The sequence below is a fragment of the Mus musculus genome, chromosome 7 (assembly GCF_000001635.26).
Source record: "Mus musculus strain C57BL/6J chromosome 7, GRCm38.p6 C57BL/6J".
In the NCBI taxonomy this organism is placed as follows: Eukaryota; Metazoa; Chordata; class Mammalia; order Rodentia; family Muridae; genus Mus; species Mus musculus.
Window position 1 is genome coordinate 32,744,425 of NC_000073.6, and position 12,968 is coordinate 32,757,392.

The 12,968-nt window shown below is 44.6% G+C and overlaps 1 pseudogene; it reads right to left on the reverse strand.

The window, feature by feature from the left end:
• Positions 1–869: 869 nt before the first annotated feature.
• Scgb2b31-ps lies at positions 870–2,638 on the reverse strand (annotated as a pseudogene).
• Positions 2,639–12,968: the final 10,330 nt, after the last annotated feature.

Sequence of the window (12,968 nt, forward strand, 5' to 3'; positions counted from 1 at the left end):
ACTATGAGTAAACTGTTGCTGTCTTCAGACACACCTGAAGTGGGTCACAGATGGTTTTGATCCTTCATGTGGTTGCTGGGAATTGAACTTGGGACCTCTGGAAGAGCAGCCAGCATTCTAAACTCCTGAGTCATCTCTTCAGCCCCTTGGTTTTGTCTTTGAGGTTGGGTCTCAGAGTGTAACCATCACTCTCTTAGAAACTGCTATGTTGGCCAGGGTGTGACAAATGGTAACTGTCACTATCAGACGAAGATTATCTGAGAAGCACACCCTTATGATCTCTGTGTTACTCTCTTGTTATAACTGGACACAAGGATTTCATATTCTTGTGATACAGCCCGGAGACAACACATGAGGTAAGTGTTTCTCCACTTTTCTATCCTGACAACCTGGTGAATCCTGTAGCTACTTACATGCTATTTTCCCTCAGACAATCCCAGTCTCCAGAGTCTCACAGAGCTCCAGTAAACTGAGCATGGGGGCTCACAACTATAATCCCAGCAGTTGGGAGGAAGAGGATCATGGATCTCTGTAAGTTCCAGGCCCGCCTGGTCTACAGAGTAACAAAAAAAGGAGACCAGAAAGGCTCTCTCATGATCACCTGGCTAATCAGGAGCAGTCATGCTGCTCTCAGTGACAACACAAGTCATTTCTCTCAGTATCTCCTGGATCCTATAAAGACCTTGTTTAGCACATAGACACAGGACACAGAACAGAGCTGCAAGCATTTATTTGAATCAGTCTAAGAATCTTGATGATGAAAGAACAGGATCAGGAATCCAACTTCAGGAGAGAAAGAGGACAGGTCAGCAAGATGGCACTTTGATCAGACATGTTGCAAAGATGGGTTGCCCCAAACACATTAACATCTATTGTCCCAATAGCTTGAAAAAATAGTCTAAAAAGGATTTTACAGTGCCCCTTCTATAGTGTGACTGGCATTCTGGGCTGGCATTCATGGCTTTCTGGAAAACAAAAAGGCAGAAAGGGACAGTGTTGGCTATAGGCAAGGAACAGGACCTCAGCAGGGCTTCCCAACCACCCACAAGGAGACTGATCCTCATGCACAGCAAAGAAAATCCAATACAGTGATTCAGGTCTCCAGTAACAAATTTTGCCTCAAGGGAATTGGAACCCACTCACACCCTTCAGGAGGAAGCCTGAAAACCACCATAGTCAGGCAGGAAAGAAGTGGAGAAGGATCTGGTAAGCACAATGGGGGCTAGGTCTAGAGAGGGACAGTACAGCTGAGTATGAGTTTGGTGATATCTCACATACCTGAGCACCTCTCTACGGACACATTGGCTGTGTAGCCATGTTAAAAATATGTCCCCCAATTGGACTTGCTAGAGGAAAATAATTTTGGATAGCACTGTTGTTTTTCAAGACCTATACTCAAGTAAAATACTTTGGGAAATAGGGTGAGAGCTGCACTTTTCAAAATATGCATCTCTATAATCCAGTTGTGTTTGAAACAAGGGAGGACAGGTGACAACAGTGGTGAGAAACTATAGGCAGTCCCTGGGGTGGGGGTGGCATTTCAGACATGGTGTGATGTTTTGTTTTAGCATAGATGATGTCCGCAGAAATGGCCTTCATCGATGGCTGGGTAAAATAGACCCCAGAGAGGTTCCAAAAAAGACACTGGTGAGAAATTTCAAACATCTTAGAGTAGAGCTGGGAGTACCAAACCAGTGCAGAGGCCATCCCAAGGATTCCCTGTTCCTACTATGGGTGAGAACATGTTTAACCAGCATGTGGGAGTGAGCTGCAGGATCATGCAAGGAACAGGCTGGCTGTGTACATGGCATTCTGCTTTACATGTACTAGTGTGGGGAAGGGTTTCAGTTCTCAGTTGCAGTGCATCTATCACTTGTACACAGCCTTACAGCATCTGTTGCATGGGTGAGTGGAGGTTGGCAGAAAATTACCATAATTTTGGGTTCCAGAAGTTTGTTTTTTAATCTTTCCTCTCTATAGCAGCCCTGGATTATTCCAAGGCCAGCTTTTCCTCTGCAGTAGCATTGAATGCCTGGAGTTCTTGATACATCCACACCCTACTTCCAGAGACAACACTTGCATAGCCTTTGAAGTAAGGAACACATGCTTCTGCTGCAAACACAGAGAGAAAAACACCATTAAAAGACAATGGGATGGTCAAAGCAGAGGCTCAATGTTCCTTGCAGTATCTACAAATGCCTTAACTGACTTTTCTCATAGTCAAACCCTCCCAAAGGCTTCAGCCTCCCAGAAACAACATGGTTTACATGAGATACACAGATCTAGCAGAAAAACATCCATGAGTGGACATACCTTGATATCTGAACTTCACATAAGCCCAACACCTGCCTCAGCTTCAACTGTGCATCTAAGGTCCCTTCATAATGGGTATCATCACCAGCATACCTCTGTCTCCATGTCCCACAAACCTAACAGTTCTAACTAAGTGAAGAAAGCATGAATTGTCTTCTGCAGCTTCTTGCCAGTGGGCTTCCAAGGACACCTAGGTTTGTCTCAGAGCCCCATTTAGATATCTCCATGGGGCTGAGATGGGGTGAACAAGGGTACCACTCTCACTTGTCTGGAAGCTCAGCTATCCAGTCACCAGCAAGCCCAGCAGAAGAAGTGTCCCCTTCATTGTGAAGAGTGCTAAATGCTCCTCACAGTGCAGATCCTTTTCTTTATAAACCATTATAACTCTGAGCCCAGCCACACCCATCTGGAAACATGCCTTCAGCAGTTCCAAACACCATTTGGGAAAGAAACCACCTGGTAGAGGAACAGAATTAACTCCTCCAAATTGTTGTCTGACTTTCACATGCACACGCATACACGCACACACACACACAGACACACAGACACACACACACACACACACACACACACACACACACACATCTTAGTACCACTGTCTATACACAGGCACATACACAAGTACACAAACAGATGAACAGACATCTAGAATTATCAGTTGAAACTGGCATGAGGAAACATGAACAGGCTCCTAATTGACAAATATAAAACAATTTGAACAAAAAAACTAAACAACATGATATTGGATTGTACTAGAATTTTGAAATAACCTATAAAACCATGCTGTTGTGAATGGTTTTCTGGCATATAAATGAGCATGGATGAAAGTCAGTGTTCTTACATATCACAGAAGAATTCCAGAGGATCTGTAGATGTTTCTCCAGGGAGTAGACCCTCCTTCAGTTCTTCACTGTGAGCTATATGTTCTCAAGAAAGCAGTAAGGCCAGTAAGTGAAGTAGTTGCTTGGCATACACTCTTAAATCCATGGTTTCCAACCCTTTGAACTTGTGAGGACATCTAGGGACAAAGTGACCCCTGGTATATCCAGCACCAGAGAGCTTACTGGCCAGTCCATCTAGCCATTAGCAAGCTCCAGTAAGAGGCCCTGTCTCAAAAAATATAAGTTGTTCTCAGCTATAAAAAGACACAGAATCACTTCCCAGTACCCACATGGTAGCTAACAACCATCTGTAACTCCAGTACCAGAGGATACAGTGCTTCCCTATGACCTCCACAGGGAAAGCATTCAGTACTGCATAAGACACTCATGCAGGCACAATCCCCATTCACATACATTCAACCTAAATAAAATGTCAAATAAGCACACACTTATGCATATATGTATGAATAAACAGATATAATGTATATACACACATCTACATGGTGGAGAGCAAATGAAGGCCTTCACTGTCTTTCCCTGGCCACTTTGTACATACAGACATAAATGTCACCTGTCTTGGTTAAGATTATTGTTACAGTGATACAATACCATGACCAAATCAGAGTAGCATCGGGTCACTGGGCAGTAGACACTTGCTCAACCACGTGTTGTACTTGTCCCCATTCGCAACCCTGTGCAGAAGAGAGAAGTGCTCAGTGGGCACATTGTACAGGCCATCTCAGCCCTCAAGGCATGCAAGGTTATAAAAACAAAGATCAGTGGACCTAGCAGAGAGCTCACAATTAGATCTCAGTTCTTGGCACCTAATTGACCAAACAGTTACAGGAGGTAAATCCTGTTTGGCTCAGATAAGCAGTAAAATTCAAAGGCGTTGGACTCTTTAAGTCTTCTGCAAAGTTCATTCTGTTGCCGCGTGCTGTACAGATTGTGACAGTCAAGTGCATTTTACAACAAACTACTTAATTGTGCCTTATCAAAACACATATAATCTTTACTTTTAAAATTAAATACCAACCAAATTACTTCAGCACAAACACTTATGTAACATAGGCATGGGGGAAGAGTAGTTTGAAACCAAGGCTGCATCATTTGAGAAGATAGTGTTGTGTGTTTTAAGTAGGGTCTTGTTTATAGACTTGAGAGAAGTGAGATAGCCTTTTGGCCAGTCTAACCAGCATTTGTGAAGACCTCCTATGTGTGCTGACTCTGGGAGAGAGGAAGCCTTTGCTCTACTGAACCTTCAGACATCTAAGTAACACCAAAGTCAGCCAAGGAAAGGGGAGCTATAGGAGAGGAAACAGGATTCAGAGCCTTTGCTATGATGAAGGTCAGGTGTCTTCTTATATACAAGGGATCCATGTGGACTGTAGGGTTGTAATTCAGGTTGTGTTGCTATGACAAATGACCTAAGACTAGGCCATGTATATAGGAAAGAGTTTAATTTGCTTCATGGTCTGGAATCTTGAAGGTAGAGAATAGGGCAACTTCAGGTAGTCAGGGACTTGTATTATCTGAACACAGGGTGAACTGCAGAAAGGCAACAGGGGATTGTGGAAGACTGAGAGCAGAGGCTCTACATTCCTTCTCAAAGACCTCCATATATTCCTCATTACTGGCACAGTTTGGAGAAAAGCTCAATGTGGGTGTTTTATGTTTGCCTTAAACATTGTGAAAGCTTTAGCAGGCCTTCCCTCTGATATGTTGGTTTTTGAACCAGTCTGGGGAATTAGGTGACAAATTTCCCAGGAATATGAAGGGAAAGCATTTCAGGCAGTGAGGGCAGAGCATATGAAGGCCCTGGTTCTCTCTTGGGTCACAATTATAGAAAAGTGGTGTCATACCTAATGTAGAGAATCTATAAATCATAAACACGCTGGTTAATTGCTAAATTCCAGGTTCAGGTGTACACAGAGCAGTCAGATGTCTAACAAAGTCCAAAGCAATGAGATGAAGACATAGTGCTTCTCACCCATGGTCCTCACTTGTTGGTAGTTGAGACAGGTATGTCCCAGTTACCTGTGTGGGACCCCCCTCAATCACAAAGAAAAAATTATGCTCAGGTATGGGGATGCTCTCCCAGGCTGGCTTTGGCTTCTTCATTGCCCACAATGTTTCACAACAAGGAGCAGAATGTGGGTATAAATGAAATATATATTTTAGCTAGCCTCTATAAAAGACACAAAGATTTGTATATTATTTGATAAGCTCTAAACCGAGATCAGACAGGTTGTGTACTATTTTGACTTGCATACAATTCATAGGCCCAATGTTAATTGCTGTTTAAGTGGTGCCCAGGGTTATTTTTGCTCCATTAGCCTGTACTCACGGTCCACAGCTCCTGGTCATGTGCTCCTGAGACATCAGGCCCCAATGCAGCCTTCCCCTTTCTCCATCTTCTTCCTCTTCCTCTCTCCTCTTCTCTTGCCTTCTGATCCCTACCTGTGACACCCTGCCCAGAAAAAAAAGCCCAGAATACCTCTCTCCTCTCCGTCATTGCCTGGGATGCATATTTTCTTAGATAGTCAGAGATTTATGTGAACTAATTTACTAAGCAACATCTGGTGTATGTGAGAATTTGTAAAAGAGATTTGCAAGTAGTTGGAGTTTTGGGGGATTCCATTCCCTGGGTTCCAGTACTTAGCATTTAAATAGACAGCAGCAAGGGACTCTCTCCAACAGGTAGCAGGTGGTAGAGGCAGCAGTGGAATACCTCCAGAGCAGTCCTCCTACTAGCATGGGACCCTGAGGCCTACCTGTGCCTCAGATCCTCCACAGCATGGACAGGAACATGAGCCTTTCTGGCACTCTGCTATGATGGGTCTCCAGGCCCTAGTGTAGTCTCTAAAGACTGTACAAATTCCTAGACCACTTCTGGAAATTGGGGTTTAATTATCCTGTCCTCTGGATCCCTTGTGTTCTTCCTCAGAGTCTGCCTCTGCCCTCTCTTCATTACATGACCTTACCTACTCTCTCCTGCATTTCCCCAGTCAAATGCTTCAGCTACCATAGAGCAGTAAGACTCTTAGCCTATTTCACTGTTCATCCTGCTGACCCTTCAGCCTTCACATATCTGCCTCAGGCTTTTCTCTGCTGTCTTTAGGCTCCTCTATTGGTATTTTTTCAGCCCACACTTCCTAATAAAGGACAAAAGAACTGGCAAAAGAACCCTTTCATGAAGCCTAAAATGGCAATGCCAGGGTGGCCAGTGTATCTCCTATCTGAATGAGCTTAAGCAGTCTGCTTCCAGGGTGGGTGGAGTAGAGTGCCTACCACAGCCTTGCTCTTAGCACCCTTCCCAACAGTCCCCTTATGTCCCTGTGCAGTTGGAGATGCTCCCCTCTGGCCCAGGTACAGTGGGTTGAAGGGTCATCTGGAATTCTGTGGTAGCAAAGATCAGCTGGACACACTGGCACAGATCGACTGAAGCTGAGCCTTCAGGAGCTTGGGAATCCAGCTAAGACTGGACTATAATTTTTACAGGGTAGCTGTGGAATATTGAAAATGGCCATCATGCAGGCTTTTTGATCAGTAGTCGGAATAGCTAGAGCAGGAATGCATAGTCTGGCAGTGATCAATTAGGAGGCCAGGTAGCTCAGAACTGAAATATCCTTGCTTAATTATGAGAAAATGAGCACAAGGCACTTGAAGTGAGAACTTAATGAACACACTAATGATGTTTATTAACAGGGTCTTCCTGTGTAATTTTGGGTAGCCTAGAACTCTTTTTGTAGACCAGACTGACGTCTAACTCACAAAGATAGGAAGCCTCTTCCTCCAAAATACTAAGATCAAAGGTGAAAATTATCATACCTGCTCATTGTTTACAGATTTTGACAATGACTTCCACCAGCCCCAAAGAAAGTTGAATCTACAACACATACACATAAACAGACAGACAGACAGACAGACAGACCCACAGACAGACAGACAGACAGACAGACAGACAGACAGACAGAAGGCAGAAAGGCAGGCAGGCAGGACCACACAATCATTTCTCAGGAAGGTTATGAGGTCAAGACCAACCAGGGCAAGATCTTCTTTAAAAACAACAACAACAACAAAAACAAACAAACAAAAAAAAACTACAAAACAACAAACAAAGAAACAAACAAAGAGAAAACCTCAAGAATGGGTTTAAGAAGTCAAGTTCAGGCAGAAGTAAAAGTTAGAGAATGCTAAGAGACCATAGTCACTACATTAGAGTGTCTATCACCCTCATCGACAGGGTCCACAGGGCACATACATGACCTCCCAGATTGAACTCCCCAGGAACATGGATCTGAGTAGGACCAGGAATACCAAGGTTCTGTTGAGAACCGCACAGGCTCTAGATAGCAGAATCTGTCCCTGCTCACTAGTGTTTGGTACATGATCCAGTTGTGCGTGTCTGTGTGTCACAGTGTGTCCCACGTATAAAATAAAATAAAAGTACCTACTTCAAAGGCTGTTGTGAGGCTTCCTGCTCCTCACAGTGAACAGAATTTCAGCCTGGAAATCAGAGTGGGACCTGGCCAGAACAGAATTCAGGTTATCCTAATATTACCTACCCAGTTCTGAACACAGTTACTTCCCCACTGGGTGTTACATGGAGTGGGAACCCTGGGTCCTAGGGCTTAGGATCTTTCCTGTGGCTCTTCTCTGTAGACATTGCAGGAAGTCCTTTCCCACACCAGTCACCAAATAGTTGTTCTGTGGCCAGTCTCAAGGCCATGTGCCTTACTGATCCATCAATGAGTCTCATCCTCACATAGTTCCCAGGCTCACACCAGCAGGTATATTCACAAGAATATATAGGTTCCTCATGATGCAGAGGCTCATGGAATGCCCAACATGTACAGGCTTTCTCATTATAGAGTATGCACTGAAAAGAGTAAAAGGTATTATTCTTTTTCATAAGGCTATGATAAAATAACCTTGGTTGAGTATTCATAAAGAAAAAGTCATAATTTTGAAGGCTCCAGGTCCACAGTCCTGTAGCCTAACCTCTTAGCTTCTGTTCAGGACCCCCTCACCGTAAGAGACACAGAAAATTGCATGAGACTTGCTGCGAAGTTATTGTGTGGGTTGTCTCCAGTACTCAGCCAATCTATAGCATGTGTGCCTTTCCATGGCAACACCCCAGAGACCTAATCACCTTTCTAGTTGTCTCCTGTTTTCCATCACGTTATACCTTGAGACCCTATGATGGTAACCAAATTTCCAGCACAGGATCACTTAGGGGAAACAAGGAATCAGATTAAAATCACACAGCACATTAGGAGGCCATCTTGCATAGACTTAGTTCTGATATCTGTGACCCAGGCCTGCAACTCACCCTTGTCTAGCCAGAGGTTGTTTCTGAAGGAGGTCTCGTGCCTTCTGGAAGCTAAGGGTGATCTAGGAAATATGTAAATGTGGTGACCTAACTCTTTGCACGACACATATATGTTAGACAAGGCTTTTCTACCATGGTTCTCTCTACAGATTAAAAAACCCAGAGCCCCTCTATCTGATGAACAGCTCTAAATGGCTAGCTGGGATTTCCTAATATTCTAATGGATTTTCTTTTTTTTTTCTTTCCATTTTTTATTAGGTATTTAGCTCATTTACATTTCCAATGCTATACCAAAAGTCCCCCATACACACCCACCCCCACTCCCCTACCCGCCCACTCCCCCTTTTTGGCCCTGGCGTTCCCCTGTTCTGGGGCATATAAAGTTTGCGTGTCCAATGGGCCTCTATTTCCAGTGATGGCTGACTAGGCCATCTTTTGATACATATGCAGCTAGAGTCAAGATCTCCGGGGTACTGGTTGGCATGCTGTTCTTGTGGCTGTGTTCTTTTAGGTTTGTTGAGGGATTACCTTCTTGTTTTTTCTAGGGCATTGTTCCCGTTCTTGTATTGGTTTTTTTTCTGTTATTAACCTTTGAAGGGCTGGATTCGTGGAGAGATAATGTGTGAATTTGGTTTTGTCGTGGAATACTTTGGTTTCTCCATCTATGGTAATTGAGAGTTTGGCTGGGTATAGTAGCCTGGGCTGGAATTTGTGTTCTCTTAGTGTCTGTATAACATCTGTCCAGGCTCTTCTGGCTTTCATAGTCTCTGGTGAAAAATCTGGTGTAATTCTGATAGGCTTGCCTTTGTATGTTACTTGACCTTTTTCCCTTACTGCTTTTAGTATTCTATCTTTATTTAGTGCATTTGTTGTTCTGATTATTATGTGTCGGGAGGAATTTCTTTTCTGGTCCAATCTATTTGGAGTTCTGTAGGCTTCTTGTATGTTCATAGGTATCTCTTTCTTTATATTTGGGAAGTTTTCTTCAATAATTTTGTTGAAGATGTTTGCTGGTCCTTTGAGTTGAAAATCTTCATTCTCATCCACTCCTATTATCCGTAGGTTTGGTCTTCTCATTGTGTCCTGGATTTCCTGGATATTTTGAGTTAGGATCTTTTTGCATTTTCCATTTTCTTTGATTGTTGTGCCGATGTTCTCTATGGAATCTTCTGCACCTGAGATTCTCTCTTCCATCTCTTGTATTCTGTTGCTGATGCTCAAATCTATGGTTCCAGATTTCTTTCCTAGGGTTTCTATCTCCAGTGTTGCCTCACTTTGAGTTTCCTTTATTGTGTCTACTTCCCTTTTTAGGTCTAGTATGGTTTTGTTCATTTCCATCACCTGTTTGTATATTTTTTCCTCTTTTTCTGTAAGGACTTCTACCTGTTTGATTGTGTTTTCCTGTTTTTCTTTAAGGACTTGTAACTCTTTAGCAGTGTTCTCCTGTATTTCTTTAAGTGATTTATTAAAGTCCTTCTTGATGTCCTCTACCATCATCATGAGATATGCTTTTAAATCTAGGTTTAGGTTTTCGGGTGTGTTGGGGTGCCCTGGACTGGGTGAAGTGGGAGTGCTGGGTTCTGATGATGGTGAGTGGTCTTGGTTCCTGTTAGTAGGATTCCTACGTTTACCTTTCACCATCTGGTAATCTCTGGAGTTAGTAGTTATAGTTGACTCTGTTTAGAGATTGTTCTTCTGGTGATTCTGTTACCGTCTCTCAGTAGACCTGGGAGACAGATTCTCTTCTCTGAGTTTCAGTGCTCAGAGCACTCTCTGCTGGCAAGTTCTCTTACAGGGAAGGTGCACAGATATCTTGTTTTTGGACCTCCTCCTGGTCAAAGAAGAAGGCCCAAAACAGGGCCTCTCTCAGAAGCTGTGTTGCTTTGGCAGTTCCCAGAAGCTGTCAGCTTCTGTGGTGCAGACTCTCACCTGTGCAGACTAAATTCCTAAGTTCCAGGGAGTCCTGGAACCAAGACGGCGACCACTGCTTCTGAGGCTGAGGCCGCCTCCCAGGCCAGGCGGACACCTGTCCTCTGGTCCAGACGGTGGCCGGCTGTCTGCGGCCCGCCAAGGGTGCTGCCTCAGCGGCTCTGTGCTTCTGCCCGTCCCAGAAGCTGTCCGGTTCTCTGGCGCACCCTCTAACCTGTTCAGACTAATTTCCTAAGTTCTGCTGAGTCCTGGAACCAAGATGGTGACCGCTGCTGCTGAGGCTGAGGCCGCCTCTCAAGCCAGGCGGACACCTGTCCTCTGGTCCAGACGGTGGCCGGCTGTCTGTGGCCCGCCAAGGGTGCTGCCTCAGCGGCTCTGTGCTTCTGCCCGTCCCAGAAGCTGTCTGGTTCTCTGGCGCACCCTCTAACCTGTTCAGACTAATTTCCTAAGTTCTGCTGAGTCCCGGAACCAAGATGGCGACCGCTGCTGCTGAGGCTGAGGCCGCCTCCCTAGCCAGGCGGACACCTGTCCTCTGGTCCGGATGGTGGCCGGCTGTCTGCGGCCCGCCAAGGGTGCTGCCTCAGCGGCTCTGTGCTTCTGCCCGTCCCAGAAGCTGTCCGGTTCTCTGGTGCACCCTCTAACCTGTTCAGACTAATTTCCTAAGTTCTGCTGAGTCCAGGAACCCAGATGGCGACCGCTGCTGCTGAGGCTGAGGCCGCCTCCCAAGCCAGGCGGACACCTGTCCTCTGGTCCGGACGGTGGCCGGCTGTCTGTGGCCCGCCAAGGGTGCTGCCTCAGCGGCTCTGTGCTTCTGCCCATCCCAGAAGCTGTCTGGTTCTCTGGCGCACCCTCTAACCTGTTCAGACTAATTTCCTAAGTTCTGCTGAGTCCTGGAACCAAGATGGCGACCGCTGCTGCTGAGGCTGAGGCCGCCTCCCAAGCCAGGCGGACACCTGTCCTCTGGTCCGGACGGTGGCCGGCTGTCTGTGGCCCGCCAAGGGTGCTGCCTCAGCGGCTCTGTGCTTCTGCCCATCCCAGAAGCTGTCCGGTTCTCTGGCGCACCCTCTAACCTGTTCAGACTAATTTCCTAGGTCCCGCAGAGTCCAGGAACCCAGATGGCGACCGCTGCTGCTGAGGCTGAGGTCGCCTCCCAAGCCAGGCGGACACCTGTCCTCTGGTCCGGACGGTGGCCGGCTGTCTGTGGCCCACCAAGGGTGCTGCCTCAGCGGCTCTGTCTCTAATGGATTTTCATATATACTTTCATGAAGGCATTAATCTGCAAATAAGTATATTGTTGGGTGTAGTAACTCTTGTCTCCATGAGACACTTAAGAAGAAAACTTCCTTAATCCATTCATTGAAAGAATTTAACTTTAGTGAAAAATTTTCCTAATGTAATTGATTGGCCAGTTTTCATTTCTATCATAGAAAGGTGTTTATCCTCACTTGTTATTCTTTGATTCTTGGTACTTAAGTGATGTTCTTGCCTTCCTTCCTGCTGATATTTGATATTTTCTGTTTTAATCATTTTTTTTGCTTGAGATATGATCTTATGATATAGACTAGGCTATGCTCAAAGGTAGAGAGAGCTGTCTGCATGTGTCCCTTTGTTCTAGGATTTAAGAAATGTACCACCAAGACCCAGGCTTTAAGTTTCTTTATCTTACTGTTCCTCTTAATCATTTTACTCTTCCTCTTTTTACTCCTCTTCTTCCTCCTCCTTTCTTGCATTTGTTTTTCTTCTCCTTTTCTTCCTTCTTTTCAGATATTTTCAATATTTAGTCCTGGTCAGCCTGGAACTTGCTGTGTAGATTATGCTGACCATGAACTCACTCAGATTCACATGTATTTGCCCCATGAGTGCTTGGATTAAAGACATCCCCTCCCTTGCTCAGCTTCTTTTTTAATATTTTGATCATGCTTACTACAGTGATATTAGTGTTATGCACCTAGAGTTCACAGGAGATTCTCACTTGGCACCAAGGACTGTAAAAGACTAAGCAATATGGCAGGAGCTCAGACTTTTCCCACAAAACAAAGAAACAAACAAACAAACAAAACTTGCTTTAAGGAACTAGACACCCTTCATCAGCAGGAAGTAGACAAACCATATCCTCCCATTTAAAACCCTGGCTTTATTTGGAGATCTCTTATTTTCTCTTTCCTTTTTTTTTTTTCTCTACTCTAGTGTTATGGGGTTGAAACAGAACAAGAAGGTGAGGGGAAAAGAGTGGGATATAGAAGAATCCATAAACTAGCAAATGATAGTGATGCCCATCATAGAGGTAATGCAGAATGGAAAATGTGATTTCAAATGCAGTAAAGAAAAAAAAAGCAGGTGATGAAGGGATAAAGGGATGAAGAGCTGAGGGGATTTTTTTTTTGAGACTCCATTAAAAATTTACTGGGGCCATAACTATTGGTGTATCTCCCATTCTACTAAGAGACAGATTTTTCTGTTTGTTGTTTTTCTTCTTCCTAAACCTGTATCAAGAATGATTAACTAACCAG